This window comes from Lotus japonicus, chromosome 1 (assembly GCF_012489685.1).
Source record: "Lotus japonicus ecotype B-129 chromosome 1, LjGifu_v1.2".
Classification (NCBI taxonomy): Eukaryota; Viridiplantae; Streptophyta; class Magnoliopsida; order Fabales; family Fabaceae; genus Lotus; species Lotus japonicus.
In genome coordinates this window covers 47,841,102-47,858,936 of record NC_080041.1, presented here as the reverse complement: position 1 = coordinate 47,858,936, position 17,835 = coordinate 47,841,102, and the positions used below count along the sequence as shown (strand labels likewise).

At 34.9% G+C, this 17,835-nt stretch overlaps 1 pseudogene; it reads right to left on the bottom strand.

The window, feature by feature from the left end:
- Positions 1-794: 794 nt before the first annotated feature.
- LOC130739078 (ABC transporter A family member 7-like) lies at positions 795-12,227 on the bottom strand (annotated as a pseudogene).
- Between the last annotated feature and the right edge of the window lie 5,608 nt (positions 12,228-17,835).

The window sequence follows — 17,835 nt, the reverse complement described above, 5'->3', positions numbered from 1 at the left end:
ACAACATGATTCAGTTTAAGAATATTTATCAGGCTATCAGAGAAAAAATATCAGAGGAAATCATAAGGAATCATTCAAAAAAGCTTCTGAAGTAGTGCTTCTTCCTCTTGTTAGAATATTTATGGTAGAGGTAGGGCGCAAAATTGTAGTGGGTTTAGGAGAGATTACCCAAGAGTCTGGTTGAAGGTTCCGCCAAGAACCCCTTGCCATCCTCTTAGCAATTCTCCTTTCATATTCTAAACCAGCACACCTGGATAAAGTGTGCCCTTGGCTCACCTTCATATCCTTTCATATTCTCTTCTTCTCTTTGCTTCCCTTACTTCTTCTTCTTTGAGCATTCTGTTCCAAGGTCTTAGACCTTGGAAACTTTTTGAAGAGAGCTTCAAGAGGGGTTTCAGAACTTCTAGTTGAAGTTCTTCTCACAGACCTAACATTTGCTCATAAGTCTGGGAATCAGACCTATCAAGGGTATATCCAAAAAGTCCATGGAGCTACATTTTGAGACTCAAACTATAAATTTATCCTCTAAAGTAACCATCCATAAAAAGAAAATATATCATAGAGTTATCTCTCTAGAGAATAAGAAATTGAATTGAATTCAAAAAGATGGAGCACTTACACATAATGATGTATACATACAACAACAAAAATATAAAATGAAATAAAGAACGTGTTATCAGACTAAATTTTATTTGACTAGGCGTAAAAAGAAGTGTGTTTTACACTGAATTAAAATCAATATATTCACTATTTTGCTACATCATCCATAAATTAAAATAAGAAACTCCCAAAAATGAAACATGAAAAAATATTATGGATATTTGTATGAAACTCTTTACATTGTCGGTGCACATAAACTAAACTCTAGAAACAATATTACAAACGAAACCATGAAAATTCCTAGAGCTATATACGCTCTTGATACTCTACAAGTAATAAGGTTTAAGGTTTCAATAATAATACTCGAACATACAAATAGTGCAGAGACTCAACAGACACTCACCGATAGAGACATTAGACTAGCAGTTCAATATGAATTGAATTATGACTAGATGTCAAATGCCTTAGCCCCGCGTGCAACCTTAATGAAGACATCTTCCAGTGTGGTATCAGCTAAACCCCATGCAGAAACTGTGAAGTTTCTCTTTGCAGTTTCAACAGCCCGGAATACACTCCCTATTCTAACATCGTCTTTTGGCAACTCAAACTTCTGAGTACCAGAGATATGATAAATCTTGTTAGCATTTGGGGAAAGCTTCTGCACCAAGTTCTCAACATCCTTTTCATGATCCACAGATGTTGTCATCGTGAACACATAGGTTCCTCCATATCTGCCTTTCAGCTATCATAAAAAAACACACTTAAAGCTGTGTTTGCGTAAACAACTTAATTAAGTGCTTATCATAATAATCACTTATAACATTAGCACTTAGTCACTAAGCTTACTTGATAAACTCAAAATAGCTTATAAATAGGTACGAACACTTATTCATAAGCTACTTTGAACAACTTATGAAAATAAGCTCAAAAGAGTTTATAGGTATGTCATAAACTATTTTCATAAGCTTAACCAAACACTTCCATAAGTGATTATACTATAAAATAAGATCAAATAAGCTATTCAAACGTAGGAAATCCTTTCTTTTGTGTGTAATACTTCTCTAGAAAGGTTGACAACATAAAATTCTCTAAAATGAATTTGTCTCTTAACTTAGCAAGTAAGATTATATACACCCTTATTTTCTCACTTAACATACAAGTTCATTCTAGAGGATCCTTTTCCTTATTTTTCAAGTACTTATTATTGATAAGACTATCATTTAAGCGTTTTAATGTTACCTCGTTTGGATTTCCTATGCACTGCAAGCTACCATCTACAAATATTCCTAAACGATCACATAGGACTTCTGCCTCTTCCATGGAATGTGCTGAAAAGTGTATGCGAACAAGATTTATCAATATATATGTTGACATATTGAGTATACACAGCACGTCAATATATCTTGTTAAGAAACCAAATAAGCAAACAATTTCTTATTCAAAATCATATACAACATGAAGATAATGGATCTAAGAATTTAATGCAACAACTTGGATCTGTGCTACAAAAACATTAGAGAGAGTAAGAGATTAAGAGAGTACTTGTGAGAATGATTGCACGATTCTGTTTTGCGCGTTTAACAACATTCCATAAGCTGTTTCTTGATGCAGGGTCTAATCCAGTACTAGGCTCATCCATATAAACAACCTTGAAAAAATGTAACATTTGCAGAATGAGAAAACATAACAAATAACTCTAAAACAAGTAGTTAAGTAAACAATATTGAATTGAAAGAAAACACACTCTAGGATCTCCTATTAATGAAATTGCAACACTAAGCCTCCTCTTCATTCCGCCGCTGTACTTTCCAGCTTGTTTATCAGCAACTCCTCCGTGAAAAAGATTTACACTTTTCAAAGATTCTTCCACTGCCTGCAGCATTATACTGGTTGTTAAATTTGCTTATGTCTTGTCTTGTTTGCTAAATAAAGGTCCATACCCTCTACTATGCCATAAATAATTAAGCACGGAAGAATAAAAAACTAGTCTGTTGCATAGACAGCCACTTATATAATTTTCTTATTCTTCCACAAAAAGTAAAAGATTTTACCAGTCAAAACCTTCACTCAAGTTATAATCTCAACTCAACTTACCTGTTTTAAGGCTGAACCTTTCAGATTTTTAAGTCTGCCATAAAAGAGCAGGTGCTCTCTTCCAGTCAAAACTTCCCACAATAAGCTAAAATAACAAAAGAATATGTATCATTTCTCAGTTGTAATACATTTAAAATTAGATAGAAAAAACATAAATATTGTTGGAGGAATTCCAACTTACTCATGTTGTGGGCATACACCCATACTAGTATATATTCCACCCATATCAGTTCTTATGTCAAGACCTTGAACAAATGCTGTACCAGAGGTTGGCTTCGTGAGACCGATCATCTGTAAGTATATATCAGTTGGGTTAATTTATGAATTGAAGAGAAAATCAGTAAAAAAAGATACAAGATTCATGGAATTCTAAAAGAATTTCAAAACATAAGTGTCAGAGATTCATATTGCTTTATGTAAATTCACATGTCTCTAAGATTATATCTATATAAGAAAAGATAATCTATCTAAGATATTTTAAAAATTGCCATTTCATCTTTTGAGAAGTCCGAAGATCCTTAATATCCTACTCATATTTTTGTTAGGGGTCCCCTACCCCTAACAATGTATACCGCTAAGAAATATCAACGGACCATGTTGATAAAAGAAGTCTTCCCAGCACCATTGGGACCAAGCATCCCAAAGCGAGTCCCCTTGAGGCAGAGCAAGGGACAATCCTCTCACTGCAAATTTTGCTGGGTTACCATCCCTCGCCGGATAGACCTTTCTTAGGTTGTCACATACTATTGCATGATTAGTAGTTGGTTCAAGTATCAGTTGCTCCACCTTCTCCCTCTGAAGAGTAAAAGAAGAAAAAGTAACACATTAAGAATGAAAGTTGAAACAATGACTCACAATTCTATGTCCAACAGATTCGCTAAAAAAACTTGCAACAGAGACTTCTGTAAAAATATAATGTTTAGATTCATGCTTCAGGTGTGAATGAAGTCTAACTCTTAGTTTACCTTCATCGTACATTTTTCCTCTATAAACAAAAGATTGGGACAGAAATAAGTCATTTATTTCTCTAATAGAGAGAACACCTAATTAAAAGTTCACTTAGCTATTCCAAGTTATTAAATTATATATAATACTACCACTCCTCATTGTGGCAGCATCATCACATGAATGTACTTAATGTAAGCAAAATTTACCTCTTGATTAACATCAGGTTTCTCCATATCAACTAAAACTTTAGAGTCCTGCCTTTGGAAACTAAGCTTCTGAAAAGATGAGCTACGATTTTTCTGAAATTCTTTCATGAAAAAAAGATGGCTTTTTCCGCATCCTGATGTCAAAACTTGATCCATATAATAAGCGAACATAAGAGCCAAAATCCACTCCATGAATATGATAATAAAGACCTCTTTCATGCCATTTGTGCTATCACTCAAATCTCCCCACCGCATACCATGAGTCCCCAAAGCATCCCCAGTGAAAGAAGATTGAGAAAATTCATATAACCCTCGAAATAAGGAAAACCCTGGATATAACTCCATAACAATGATCCACCCTCCTGAAGAAATTGAACACAGTTGACGCACCAGAAGAAAGGTAAAAAAGTGCCAAACATGTTGGCACATTACACAAAAAAAAAGAATGAGATGAAATCTAAATAGATATATATTTTCAACACAATCACAATATTTAGTGATGAATGAAATAATAATTTCTAAATTTGATAGTTATCCATGAAATATCCCTTCAACTATGGATGCAACCTTAAACGTAAACAAGTATCATTTATTCCAGAGAAACAACACATTGCTAAAGTAACACCATGACTCTACTCATCATGTACAAAACAAACCTATAACTCCTAGTCCAATTTCTTCTGTTGCTGTTATGAATGACTGGAGCTCAATGAATGCCAAGTAAATTGACAAAGAATTTCACTTGTTGGCTGAAAAGGCAGTAAAGAAGCTATTTATTATTTGTATTGATAAATTTATGATTTAAGTTTCTCAGAAGTGGAGAAGAACTGTTATATAAAAGATGGCCTACATATCTACTTCAGCCTTAATTTGAACCGAAGCAAGTTTTTTAGCCACTTCAAGTCTTGAACCACTATGCTATCGCTTATCATGATTAGGGTTGGGAAATGGGGAGGACACCAGGTGACAGTTTATGTCGCATTGCATACAACAATTAGTTTCTTTTTCTCTTTCTTAAAGAGATTAATAAATGCACAAAAGAAAATTTTAGTGAAAATAATTCCGGTTTAGGATTACAATTAAGGACTTAACCTATTAACAATGATTGCAAAAATATGAATGATCCAGGATGAGTATCAAATTTCAATCATTTGACTTACTTGAAAATGATTTCTCTTGAACAAAAAATTGGAGAAGAGAGGCGCCCAATGACCCGGTTCCAAACACGCCAATATATGCAAATACTGCAATTACCAGGAAAAAAAAAGTCAGTAATCAAATCTGATAAAAAAATATTAGTTATCCCATTATTATGAACAAGATAGTGTAGCTATCATCAAACCTGCAGCCGTCTTAACATTTGAGAACAGACAAGCCAATAGAAATGCTAGTGAAATTTGTAAATTTATAAAGAGGAAATAAAATACGAATTGGATACTGTAGTCATTCATTGTGAAGAACTTCAACCCTGAAAAAAAAACAGTTGCATTAATGAGAGATGAAAATGTTAAAAAGAGAAAACAGTTCACTAGTTGGATTCTTACCTATGACTGAGCCAAATATTACAAAACACAGCACGTAGATAGCAGATATGGCAAGAAAATAACCATACGAAATCAGCCAATATGGCCCATCACCCAGACCATGCATTTTCATCATGATCCTTAATTTTTGTTGCTTCTCATAAACTAGTGATGTCAGGACAACCTATGTCAATAAATACACATATTAAAAAGAAATAGAAAACAAAGTTTAGTATCTCAAGATAATAAATAGTGTCAGATAAAATTGTTGAGCTTGACTATGAACCATGTAGTCCTTTACATGTTGTCACACAAATAAGGATGATAAGGGGTGATTTATGAAAGTGAGACCTGATTCAAAAATAAAATTTAGCCAATAGAAACAAATTCTGCAATCGATGTCAGTACTTTCGTCTCATTGCTACTCAATTCTATTGTTCCAAACAACTACGTCATTGCAATTATATATCTTCACATATTTACATACTTACGGGAAAAAGTTGCAGGATGATCCATGTATAGAAGACAGCTCCCAAAAGTGAAGCCAAATCAAACTTATTTGGGGTCTCAGTTTTTGGCATTTCCTTTACAAACTCAAACAACATTTTGGTACCAGGCCCCAGCTGAAATTGAAGGTACGCATTTGATACCTGAAGTGTATGGATACTAGATGTCAGTCCCCATCATAATGAGATAAAATCAAAATACAGAAATTGAATGTTAAATTGGTATCATGAACTTATTCCATTCAACTTATGCATTTGAAAAATAGTTATGATTAAGCTAGTTTCTTCTCAGAAAATATACACTTCAAATATAGTCATTACTATGGACTAATGACTAATGGTTTTTGACTTTGAAGTGCATATTGAATTAAATAAAAAAATTTGATAGGACTCACAACACTAGCTTGCAAGAAGTGATTTATATATGGAGACTGAGAGCTCTCTGTTTCATGTGAGACTGTTAGTATATCAATCATTAGAATAACAGCAAAGAAAATGCACATCGTTAGAAATATAAAATAATTCATGTATTTTAGCTTAAACTATGTGATAATTAGTTAAAGACATGGTATCAGAGAACTTTTAGCTTTTGGGATAATTGGTTCAAAACACATTTTAGAAATAATCTTTATTGAGGTATACCAGATTTACAGAACGAGGAATACGCGCCAATACAATGGGACGGGAGCCAGTGTCATCTCTGTAGGTTGAGTTGTACCATATGGTGACATTAAATATATTCCCATTTGAATTTTGAAAATCATAACCTGTCAAAAAATGAAGAGGTTATGAAAATAAGTATTTCCTTCCACACTTTATGGAAATTGAAAAATAAAATGATAACCTACCTGCAGCTATCTCATTGATCTGTCTCTCTGTGTTTCCTTTTCTATAACCTTTAAATAGCTCATTGTTCACCTCAGAAGAACTATTACGCCATAAACGTAAACCCTGAGCACATCTTACCTCTACATCGATTGGAAAGAAGAAAAAAACCTTGAATAAGTAATAAATAGTCTAGATAACAGATACAAGCCTCTTGGACTATGATCAGTCAAGAGAGCAACATGACAGTATATAAAAAAAGACAACATAATCAAAATATTTTGTGGGATGACTTATTGACAAGAAGGATATTGTCATTGTGGAAGTATCTCAAATGCCTCACAAAGGAGTCAACTATAGTCTATACTCTATACCCTTTCCACAAACTAAAGCAAGAACCTCTAACACATTGTCATGTTGTAAACTCCCTCTTGGTGGTTCCAATTTTGCAAATTGTTGATGAGACATATCGGTGAAGGAAAAATATGAAAACAATTTATATGACAAAGGTACAAGTATCCTATAGCTAAATTTCGTCACTGAAAAGATATATCTTCTACGAGCAGTCAACGGTCAACCTGGCATCATCTCCCCCCTCCTTCAACACACACACACAAAACAACAGCAAATTAACCTTTGTGTTTGACTGGATGAATGTTTGGAAATTGTTCTAAAATTGATTCGGAAGCTAAAATCAATTTTGGAAAGAAGCTTATGTGAGTTGTAGCTTCTGGGTGACTGAATTGATTAACAAAAATAAAACCCAATTCTTAGTAACTTCATGTATTTCATGTGGTTCTGATGATATTGTCCTGAATTCTTAGTTTCATCTACTTATAACACCCAAAACACAAGATTGAATAAAAGAAACCAAAGCATGCAAGTTCTTTATCTGATTATTTTACTCATGCATTGTCTTCTTGATTAATAGCTATAAATAGCACAATTAACTGTTAAGTTTCAATCTAAAATATCAGTGTGCATCTAGCAAAGCCATGCTATCAAATTTTTTAGAAGAAGGGATCCACAATACCTTGCTGCCTGGTAGCTGTTGATATCTGGATAGGAATGGAGAATGTAGAGTTCTGCTGTGTGCACTGACTTTGTAGATAATAAATGGGAAGATCCGAAAAGAAAGCAGGTTCTAGAAAATTGGTGTACCCTGTGTAGGATGTTGATCCCTACAACATGTTGAGGGTTACACCAACATACGAGTTCACATAGAATAAATGGAGTAAGAGAAGACAACTTTGTCACAACTCACAAAGTGATAATACTATGATAGACAAAATGAAATTGCTTAAAACTTATTTAAAATGAAAAGCTATATATTGGAGCTTCCAAACAACAGGAGGACCCCCCCCCCCCTCACTTACCCTCAAAGCTTTCCCCTTCCCACTTAGAGTGTGTTCGTGAAATTATAGGGAAGAAAGTGGAAGACTTTAAGGGAAATGGGGGGCATGAGGGTAAGTTATTCCCTTGTTTGTTTGAGAATCTAAAACCCCCAATTTGAGGACACTAAAAATTATCTAATAGAGATTTTTTGAAGGGTCTTGGAGGGTTTTTAGAAACTCCTCAAACCTTTCCCTCTCTTTTTAAAATCTCTCAAATAAGAGCATCTCCAATGGAGTCCTTATTTTGAGACCTTAAAATAAGATCCGGATCTTATTAGATATCACCATTGGAGCTATCCTACATGGCATGAGATCTTAGCAAAAGCTAAGATCCGTGCCTTAGCTCAGGTACTCTCAAATGTGGGATCTTAAATAAAATAATATTTTCTTTTCTCTCCTTTAATACCATAACCAGAGTAAAAAATTAGGGAGGGAAATAAATAATATAAATATATTGGGTATTGTGGGTCCAGTCAAAAGTAAAATAAGATCTCAACCACTAGAGTGAAATGTGCATGAAGACCTTATGAGTATCTTAAATCCTATGTGGCAATTTGGGTCCACAAAAACTGAGTTAAGTCCCAAAATAAGTTCCTACAATTGGAGATGCTCTAAGGGGAGAATTTCGCATACATCTTCCCTTCCCTTCTTTCCCCTCCAAAACTCAACTCACAAAACACCTTTAAGCTTTGCGTAGAAGTTTTAGAAATTGAGGATTTTAGGGGTTTTAAAAATTCTCCAAACTTTTCCCCTATTTTTTAGAAGAACTCTCAAGCTTATCAAAAAAAAAAAGAACTCTCAAACAGTTTCCCTGCCCTCCCTCAAATTCCCACCTCATAAAGAGACCCAAAAACAAAGCCTTTCAGTGGGTTAAAAATAGTAACTTATTGTTTATCTTACAACATAAGTTTTTGTGTATGCTAAGTGTAAATAATTTATGGTCTTCATGTAAGTTGTTTAGAGTTTATTTTCATAAGATGCATATATTAGTTTTTATGAATAAAAACTTATACTTATCTGTAACATAATTTTAACTTATTTTAATAAATTTCTCAAATTAACTTATAAATAAGTGCTTATTGTCATAAGCGTTCAATTAAACTGTTTGCCCAAACACATATTTTTCAAAATAAACTGTATTTGGTTAAATTTTATAAAACAGTATAATTTAATTTATATGCACTTACAATTTAAATAAGTTAAAAAAACATGTTCCATTATTATTTACATTTATAAAATATATAAATTAAATCAAATAACAAATATTTTTTATCACGTGTTTCAAGTTTGATTGAATAATAGTGTAAATTTCATTTGCATTATCAGTGCATATGTCTTATCATCATAAAAATAACTTATACCTTATGTATACTGAATTTAATTTAATAAAAATAGATTGATTTATTAGTAAGAAATTATACTTGGGCTATGTTTGCCACGCCTAACTGATAAGCTAGCTGAAAGCTGATAAGTTACGTGATCGGAACAAAAGTGTTTGGTAAAACTAACTGTTGAACAAGCTGAAATTGTAAAATGACATAAAAGAACATACTTGTATAATTCATTTTATATTTAACATTACTTTGTTTAATGTTAAAATTATTATAACTTCAATATTTTAATTTCACTCGAGTTATTTATCATCTTAAAAATATAATATTAATTTTTACTTATTTAATTTTCTATATTTTTATTAAATTAAATATAATAAAACATATAAGACTAAAGGTGGAATTTTAATAAAATAATAAGGTTAAAAAAGAGAATAAATTCAATAAGCTATAAGCTTTAAGCTATAATTAAGCTACCTCAATTAGCTTATAGCTTAAAACTTTAAGCCACTGAAATAAGCTCATCTACCAAACACTTTTAAAGAGTTTTTAAGCTAGTCAAATAAGCCTTAAGCTAGTCAAATAAGCCTTAAGCTAGTCAAATAAGCTATAAGCTAGCTGAAATGACATGCAAAACATAGTATATGTAAACAATTTTAAATTTATTTAAATGAGTTCTTAAGCGTATAAATAATTATTTATTTTATTGACATAAACATTTAATTAAACTATATTTACTCAAAATCAAATTAGATAGAGAAAATGAAAAAAAAAAAACCTCACCATGACATTTGATGCCAAACTACCCACAATATCAGAGGTATTTATGCTAAGGGTATCTGGGATCATATTCCCAGACAAAACTGTAAAAAAAAAGAAACAGGTGAGTAGCAAATTAATTCAGCATATTAACTACAAAAGTACTTTAGAAAAAAAAAATGCCGAACAAGTCATCAAATCAATTAAGAAGAAAATTAACAATAATCATTCATCCATTTATAATACACACTGTCGGTTACCCCTCAATTCCAAAATTATTGTTATTTAAGGTTATGTACATAATTTAGTCGTCGACGGTTAGCTCAAATAGTAAGAGTTATGAGACATAAGGATTTGAGGGACTGAACGGTGTAGGGGTCGGAGTCCAATTCCAAGTAAAGAAACTAATTTACTAACAACTAAACTTTGCCTATAAAAAAATTAATTAATGTAATAATTTGACTGAAATGCCCTTATTTAATGTTAAATTTACTAATTATTGAGAATTGTGATTGATAAAAATATAAGATGATATTTGGGTGATATAATATTAAAGAATGGCATGAATTATGAAAATGAGATAAAATGTTTTGAACTTGTAAAACAACAATCATTTAAAAAAACACAAAAGCTAAAACAACAATAGTTTTGGAACGGAGTGAGCACTTATTATTTAGGAAGAAAAGAAACACATATATTAAGAACTGCAATTAATTTCGTTAACTTTAAAACAAAATTAACTACTGTTTTCCTATTTTACCTTTTTAATTCTCATTTATCTCTTCTCATTTACTCTTCTCGCATTATTATGTATGCACAGTTAATAAAGAATGGATGGCGTACGTACATTCTCCGAGTGACTGGTTATTGCCGGTGAAGAACATAGTAACCGGACACGAGCCACCAGTTCGGCAAGAAGCGTTTGGAAAATCAGAAAACGAAAGAAAATCCGTTCTCACAGCTCGGTATTTTGAAGCGGGAAATTGCATCAGAGGAGGCCATTTCGGAGGGTTAGGAACGGGGCACGCGCCAACTTGGTCCAAATCCGAATACCCAATCCCACACACTTCCTTTACACACTGACCATCCCCATGTGAGTTTTCACACGTACAACCACATGTGTATTTTGCCTTGTCAAGTTGGTTATCAAGCAGTTTTTGAATGAGAACCAGAAACAGACACACCATGATGGGGGCCAAGATGAGCCTAACGGTAGTCTTCACGTTTCGCTTCTGAAAAATAATGTAAGGATTTAGTTTTGGTTTAAGGCTTACATGGTCCCTCACTTATCACGATTTGACAGTTCTGGTGTCTCAAAGAATTTATTAGCCTACATTATCCCTTACATTTACTAATTGTTGCAGTTTTGGTTTTCCTTCAACTTCCATCCAATATTTAACGGGTTTTATTTTTATCAAAAACTCAATTAAAAAAACTAGAAACCATAAAATTGTAAAGCAGAAAACATAAAATTGCTCTTCAAGCCTAATTTTTAATTGATTTTTAATTAAAAACCGTTAAATATTTGATGAAAGTTAACGAAAAACTGAAACTACAACAGTTAGTAAACGTGAAAGGACCAAAACTGTCAAATCGTGATAAGTGAGGGACAAAAAATGTTATTAAGCCTTGGTTTAATGATCAAATTAGTCACTGATTTGTAAGCCATTTTGATTTTAGTCCTTTGCTGGAAAAATGATGTTGAGTGGCGGTAAAAAACGGTCTGTAATTATAAAAATAACGGTCATAAACGTCGTTTTTTTGCCGAGAGATTAAAATCAAACTCGCTTATAAAATTAGTGACTAATTTGACAATTAACATTAATGAGATCGAGGTGGAAGGGGATTGAATTTGACCTGGTAGGTTAAATTCTTCCTGAGAAGCGCGTTTGCTTGAGTCCAGAACCTCGCAGGTTCGTTCTGTGTGTTTCCATTTTCCATGCCTGCTGGGTACAGAAGCTAACGTATGAGCACAGTGTTTTATTATAAATGAAAGATATGCTGCGAGAGAGCTTGCTTGCAAATGCTTGACGAGTTGCTTTGAGAGGAAGAATCTTGAGTATTCTGATAATAATCTAAAAATGTCACTTCATTACATTACTTTAATTTTTTTTATTCTTTGTGTACATGTAATGTGAGATCAAATCATCCCTTCAATGTAACCAAAAAATAATCATCCCTTCAATATAACCAAAAAATAATCATCCCTTTACTTCTCCTTTATCTAAAATAATCACTTAGACTAAATATTTAAGAAGTTCAACTGTGTAACAACTATGTTACACGTTGGTTGGTGTTTCTTTGACTTCTTTGATATCGATTCTAATGTGACCATTCACACTCCACTTCATTTTCTATTTCTCTTATTTTTAATTATATCATCAGTAACATCTCTTACTTACTTTTCTTTTAGGCTTAATTGCACTTTTGGTCCCCCACTTATCACTTTTGTGCGGAATACGTCCCTAAACTTAAAAAATAGCATTTCAAGTCCCCTACTAATTGAAACGGCACTGATATTGGTCCCTCCCTCTCTATTCTGTCAAAACTACCGTTTTATGTCAAAAAAATAATGTTTTTTTGCCTATGTGGCATTTATTAATTGGCATAATTAATTAAAAAAAACAATACTTCAAATTAACTACATCTTCATCTTCCTCATATCCATTTTCATCATCATATTTATCACCATCTTCATCATCTGCAACACCATTCCAGAACCAACCCAGCCACCACCCGAGACCCACCCCAATTGGAGCCGGCGTGAGTCGCCGTTTCAGCCTCTTACCTCCAAATTCATGCGACCACACCGCTACCATGGGGTCACCATCGCCCTTCAAGACGGCCTCCTCCGTCTACGCCCTTCACGGCTGCGGTCACCGATCCTTGCCACCGCGAACGCCTCCATAACCAGGTTCTTTTTTCCCCCTCCCTTCACGTGCCCTTGCCTCCGTGAAAGACTCTGCAGCCAGGTTCTCTTTCTTTCCTTTGCTTCTCGCCGCCGTCTTTACCACACCAGCCAGGATTCTCTTCCTCCCCTTACTTCTCGCCGCCGGCGATCTCCATTCTCTCTTATCGGCGCCGACCTCCCTTTCTCTCATAAGCCCCACCAGTTTTTGCCTAGAAAACAAAATCAGAAACCCGGAAAATCAGAAAATGAAGAACAAAGTTCAAGTTAGGGATGATGAAGGACAGAGAGATGTAGAGTTACATCCAAGAATATGGGTTTCAGGGTTAGGGATTTTGATTTGAGTTGATGAGTTTGTGAAATTTCAGGTCTGGATGTGGGAGAGGAAAAAGAGGGTGAAATAAATTTCAGTTTGGTTTTGTGAAGAAGATAAAAGTTCTAGAAATGAATTTGTTCCAAATAATTTCTGGAAATGAAGAAGCCAAGGATTGTGTTGATGAGGTTTGGGGAAATTGTGATGCTTGCGTTTGTTTTGAGTTTGAAGATAATGCAAAGTTCATGAGTTTTAATTTTCTTAATTAATTTTGTGAATAAAAAAGTATTACAAAATGCCACGTAGGCTAATGGCATCCAAAATTTGACAAAATAGAGAGGAGGGACAAATATTAGTGTCGTTTTAATAAGTGGGGGACTCATAATGCTATTTTTTTAGTTTAGGGATGTATTCCGCACAAAAGTGATAAGTGGGGGACCAAAAGTGCAATTAAGCCTTTCTTTTATTCATTTCATCTCTCTTTTTTGCACCCCATTTTTATTTATCTTCATTTTTTAAGAAATGTACCAAATTCAATTAATAACCACGAAAAATACATTTGCTAATAAGACCAAAGAAGCTGAAGAAGGGAAATTGTCCGACCAATCAACTAAACAGTGAGCTACTACCCCCCCCCCCCTTTGACATGAACTAGGTTGCATATAGAGAAGCTAGAGGCAAGGACTCTGCAATCAGTGATCAAGGGCTTTATCGAAATAAGGTTCCTCCTCCCCTCAACAGTAGCAAGACGACTCGCGAGTCTGTCTCCCCAACTACACTATCGAGCTCAAGCTAGTGAGCCAGATGCAACGCAATTGCCTCAGCCACGGTAGGATCTCGGTGAACCGGCTGAAAAGGGGTCGTTGCATACAAGCAGGCTCCATGGTGATCCCAGATAACCATTCATATGCCTTGACCATTGTTCCCAGTCCATCTTGCGTCCACATTTATCTTCAACAGTCCTTCCTCTGATTTTTCCCATACCACCTCCTTACTTGCGTAGCTGCTGTTGCTTCTCTCCGATGTCGAGCCTTCATTCCACTCTTCCACAAGGTATGCTGCCATTGATATTGTCCTCTCCATATTTGGTGGTTGCCCATTGAAAATAATATTGTTTCGTTGCTTCCAGGTTGCCTATGCAAGCATCACCACTTGTGCAGTTTCTTCTTTCTCACTCGAGCATAAGAAACCAGCCATCCAATCATGATAACTTGAGGATACAACAGCTGACCGGAGACTCAACGCAAAGGAAAACCAACATCTTTGAGACCATTCACATTCCACAAAGATATGATCCATAGTCTCTGAAACCTTTGCCCCACATTTTTTGTTTAATAGGCAAATATTAGTTGTTAATTGTTAGTAAATTAGTTTCTTCGCCAGGGTTTGTACCCTGGCCCTTCACCATTAAAATCCCTTCATTTCCCTTAGTTCACCAAGTGAGCTACCCTTCCCCCAACCTCTGCCCCACATAGCACATAGCACACACTAATCCTGCACCAGAACCCCCTCTCTTTGCCAAGTTTCTTCTACAAGGCAACATGTTATTCATAAACCGAAAGAGAAAGTGCTTCACCTTGTTCGGTATGTCCAAACCCCAAATTTTACTCCATGGGTTGTACGAAACTATAGAGAGATTCCTCCATCTTCGTGAGTTGAAGACGGTGATAGAGAGATTTAACTGTGAATGCTCCGTTTCTGCTTCACCAGAGTACCTCCAATCATCAGCCCTAATCCAACTTAGTGGTATACTTTGGATTATTCTCTTCTCCTGCTCAAAAACCAGGCTTTGAACCATATCAGCATTCCACCTTACCGGTTGATCACCATGTATACGTTTAGCCACCTATTGCACCTCTATGGATAAAGAGGGGGACAAAACATGTCCCATGCCATCACCTGGTAACTAAGAGTCAAACAATATGTTGATTTTACGACCATTACCCACTCTCCACTTGGTCCCTTCAACGGTATGTTGCTTCCTACCCCACACACTACACCATGTATAGCTTGTATTATGCCCCAACGGAGCATCCACCAGTGAGGAATGAGGAAAATATTTGGCCTTCTACATCCTTAACAACAAAGAACTATCATCCCTCATTAGTCTCCAAAACTGTTTCCATAGAAGGGTCATGTTAAAATCCTCCAAGTCCTTAAAGCCTAAACCACCCTAGGCCTTGGACCTGCACAAAGACTTTCAGCTACTCCAGTGGACTTTCCTTTCATTCCCCCTCTGACCCCAGCAAAACTTGGCACATATAGACTCCATAGTACAACAAGTACTTGTTGGAATTCTAAAATAGCTCACAATGTGTCTAGGAATAGCTTGGCCCACATACTTTTTCAAGATCTCTTTCCCTGCTCGAGATAACGATTTCACTTTCTTACCTTTAAGCTTCTTCCACAACCTATCCTGCACACGAGAGAATATCATTTTCTTTTCCTTGCCAATGATTGTAGGTAAACCAAGGTACTTATCATGGAAATCTACAACCTGTTAAGTTCAAACGCTAATCATATTGTTTATCATGTTTTGAATGATAATAATTTTCAAGAGTATAAGTGAACTGTTTAAATATATCATGTGAATTGTATTTCAGGAAATCACACTTATGCCCTCTTTCCCTGTCGTCTCTTATTCAAAGTATAAGACTACACAAAGAGACACTCAAGCAAAGAAGAGAGAAGACAAAGAGCATCAAAGGAAGACGATACAAGCTAAAGAAGTCAAATGTGCATCATCGTCTATGCAAGGAGGTCAAAGGGAGAGTTAAAGCATCAAGGCAGACTATGCAAAGCAAAGAAAAGCGACATCTACCAGTTTGTCTATCCAAAGAAAGAAGAAGAAGATATCAGGAAACAAGAAGAGTCAAATCATCTAGATCATCTTCGGAAGGAAAAGCTCAAGCTTCAAGGCTCATCTACTAAAGAAGAGTCAAAGTGTCAACGACAAACTATGCAAGAGCAGTCCAAGCTTTTGGATCGTCTGAGAAGACTGCACTCAACATCTACGTTCAACGTCTATCTCAAGGCTGATCAAAGGAAGCAATGTTCAGATAAAAGAGCGTCATATTTAAATGAAAATATCTCTGAAATTCTTGAGGAGAAAGTCAAATGCTAAGAAATCACGTGATACTCTACAAAGCACATTGACCAAGGAAACAAGTACAACATGTCAACATCAAAAGTTTCCTCTTTCTGTCTCCACCAAGAAATGAAGAAACGAAGCAAAGTTTACTGTCTACGCCTACAGACATCAATATATTTTGGGCAACATAAGACAGACCATGTCTGAATGACCAATGAAAGAAAAGAATGAAGATGTGTTGAACTGATGAATCATATAAGGAGCAAAACGACCAAAGCAAGAAGCATCGTCTACAAAGCTTAGAAGAACCATGGAAGCAGAACTTTTGAAGAAGAAAACATCTATCACGAAGAGAAGTCTGCAGCTTAGAAGAACATAATGAAGAATGTGCCTCACAGTCAAATCATTTGAAATAAAGCAGAATGACTGAAGCATAAATCATCGTCTGAAGAGCTGAAAAATGATGAATGAAGATCGTCTGAAGAAAGGTGAAGATGACATAAGCATAAAATCATCTGAACAATCAAGCTCTCACTCAAAGCAAGCTACAAAGTCAAAAAACAAGTGCACTTCCCGTTGAAGATAAAGCCAAGAAAGCTTTGTGCAGAAGTTTCAAGATGAAATCTCAATCTCTGCCACAAACGCTACGATGAAGAAAAAGGGTACCGTGGTGTCACTATCAGATTTTCATATCTCTACACCAACTGGTAGAAAATAAGATGTGTGCTACCTGCTAGACATATTACATATTTACGGCAATAGGTCTCCATCAAACAGTACCACGCTGTAACGCAAGTACATTTTGTATCGTTTGATCCAATAGCTAGAAGCTCTGTGAAGTACACGCTCTAACGGGCTGCAACGACTATCTTTCACTCACAGAAGATTCAGAAGTATAAATGGAAGAAGTGAAGACATGAAGAGGTAGCGCTTATGCTCACATAGATTGAGCTTCTATACTCAAATCACTTAAGCGTGAAAAGAAGTCTCAGTACTCATTACTAAGAGATGATCATCGACATCGTCTGCTTCAACCTAGAGAGTAGATTTTCTTAAGAGCAGGGCCGTGTACAGACATTTTGGGGCCTAAAGCGAAAATGTTAAAAAGTTATTTTTTTTTACAACAATCTTAAAGAGACTTAGTATATTATATAAAATATATCTTTCTATATTAATTTTCTAGCTTTTTGAGCTGCAAAATCATTTATCATAGTTTTATAATTAAGCAATTCTAATATTTCGCTCTCAATAGATAAAAGAGCTAAACCATTCAATCTTTTCTATAACATTGTTGACTTTAGATATGATTTAAACAATTCGTTATATTTGTTTTGCCA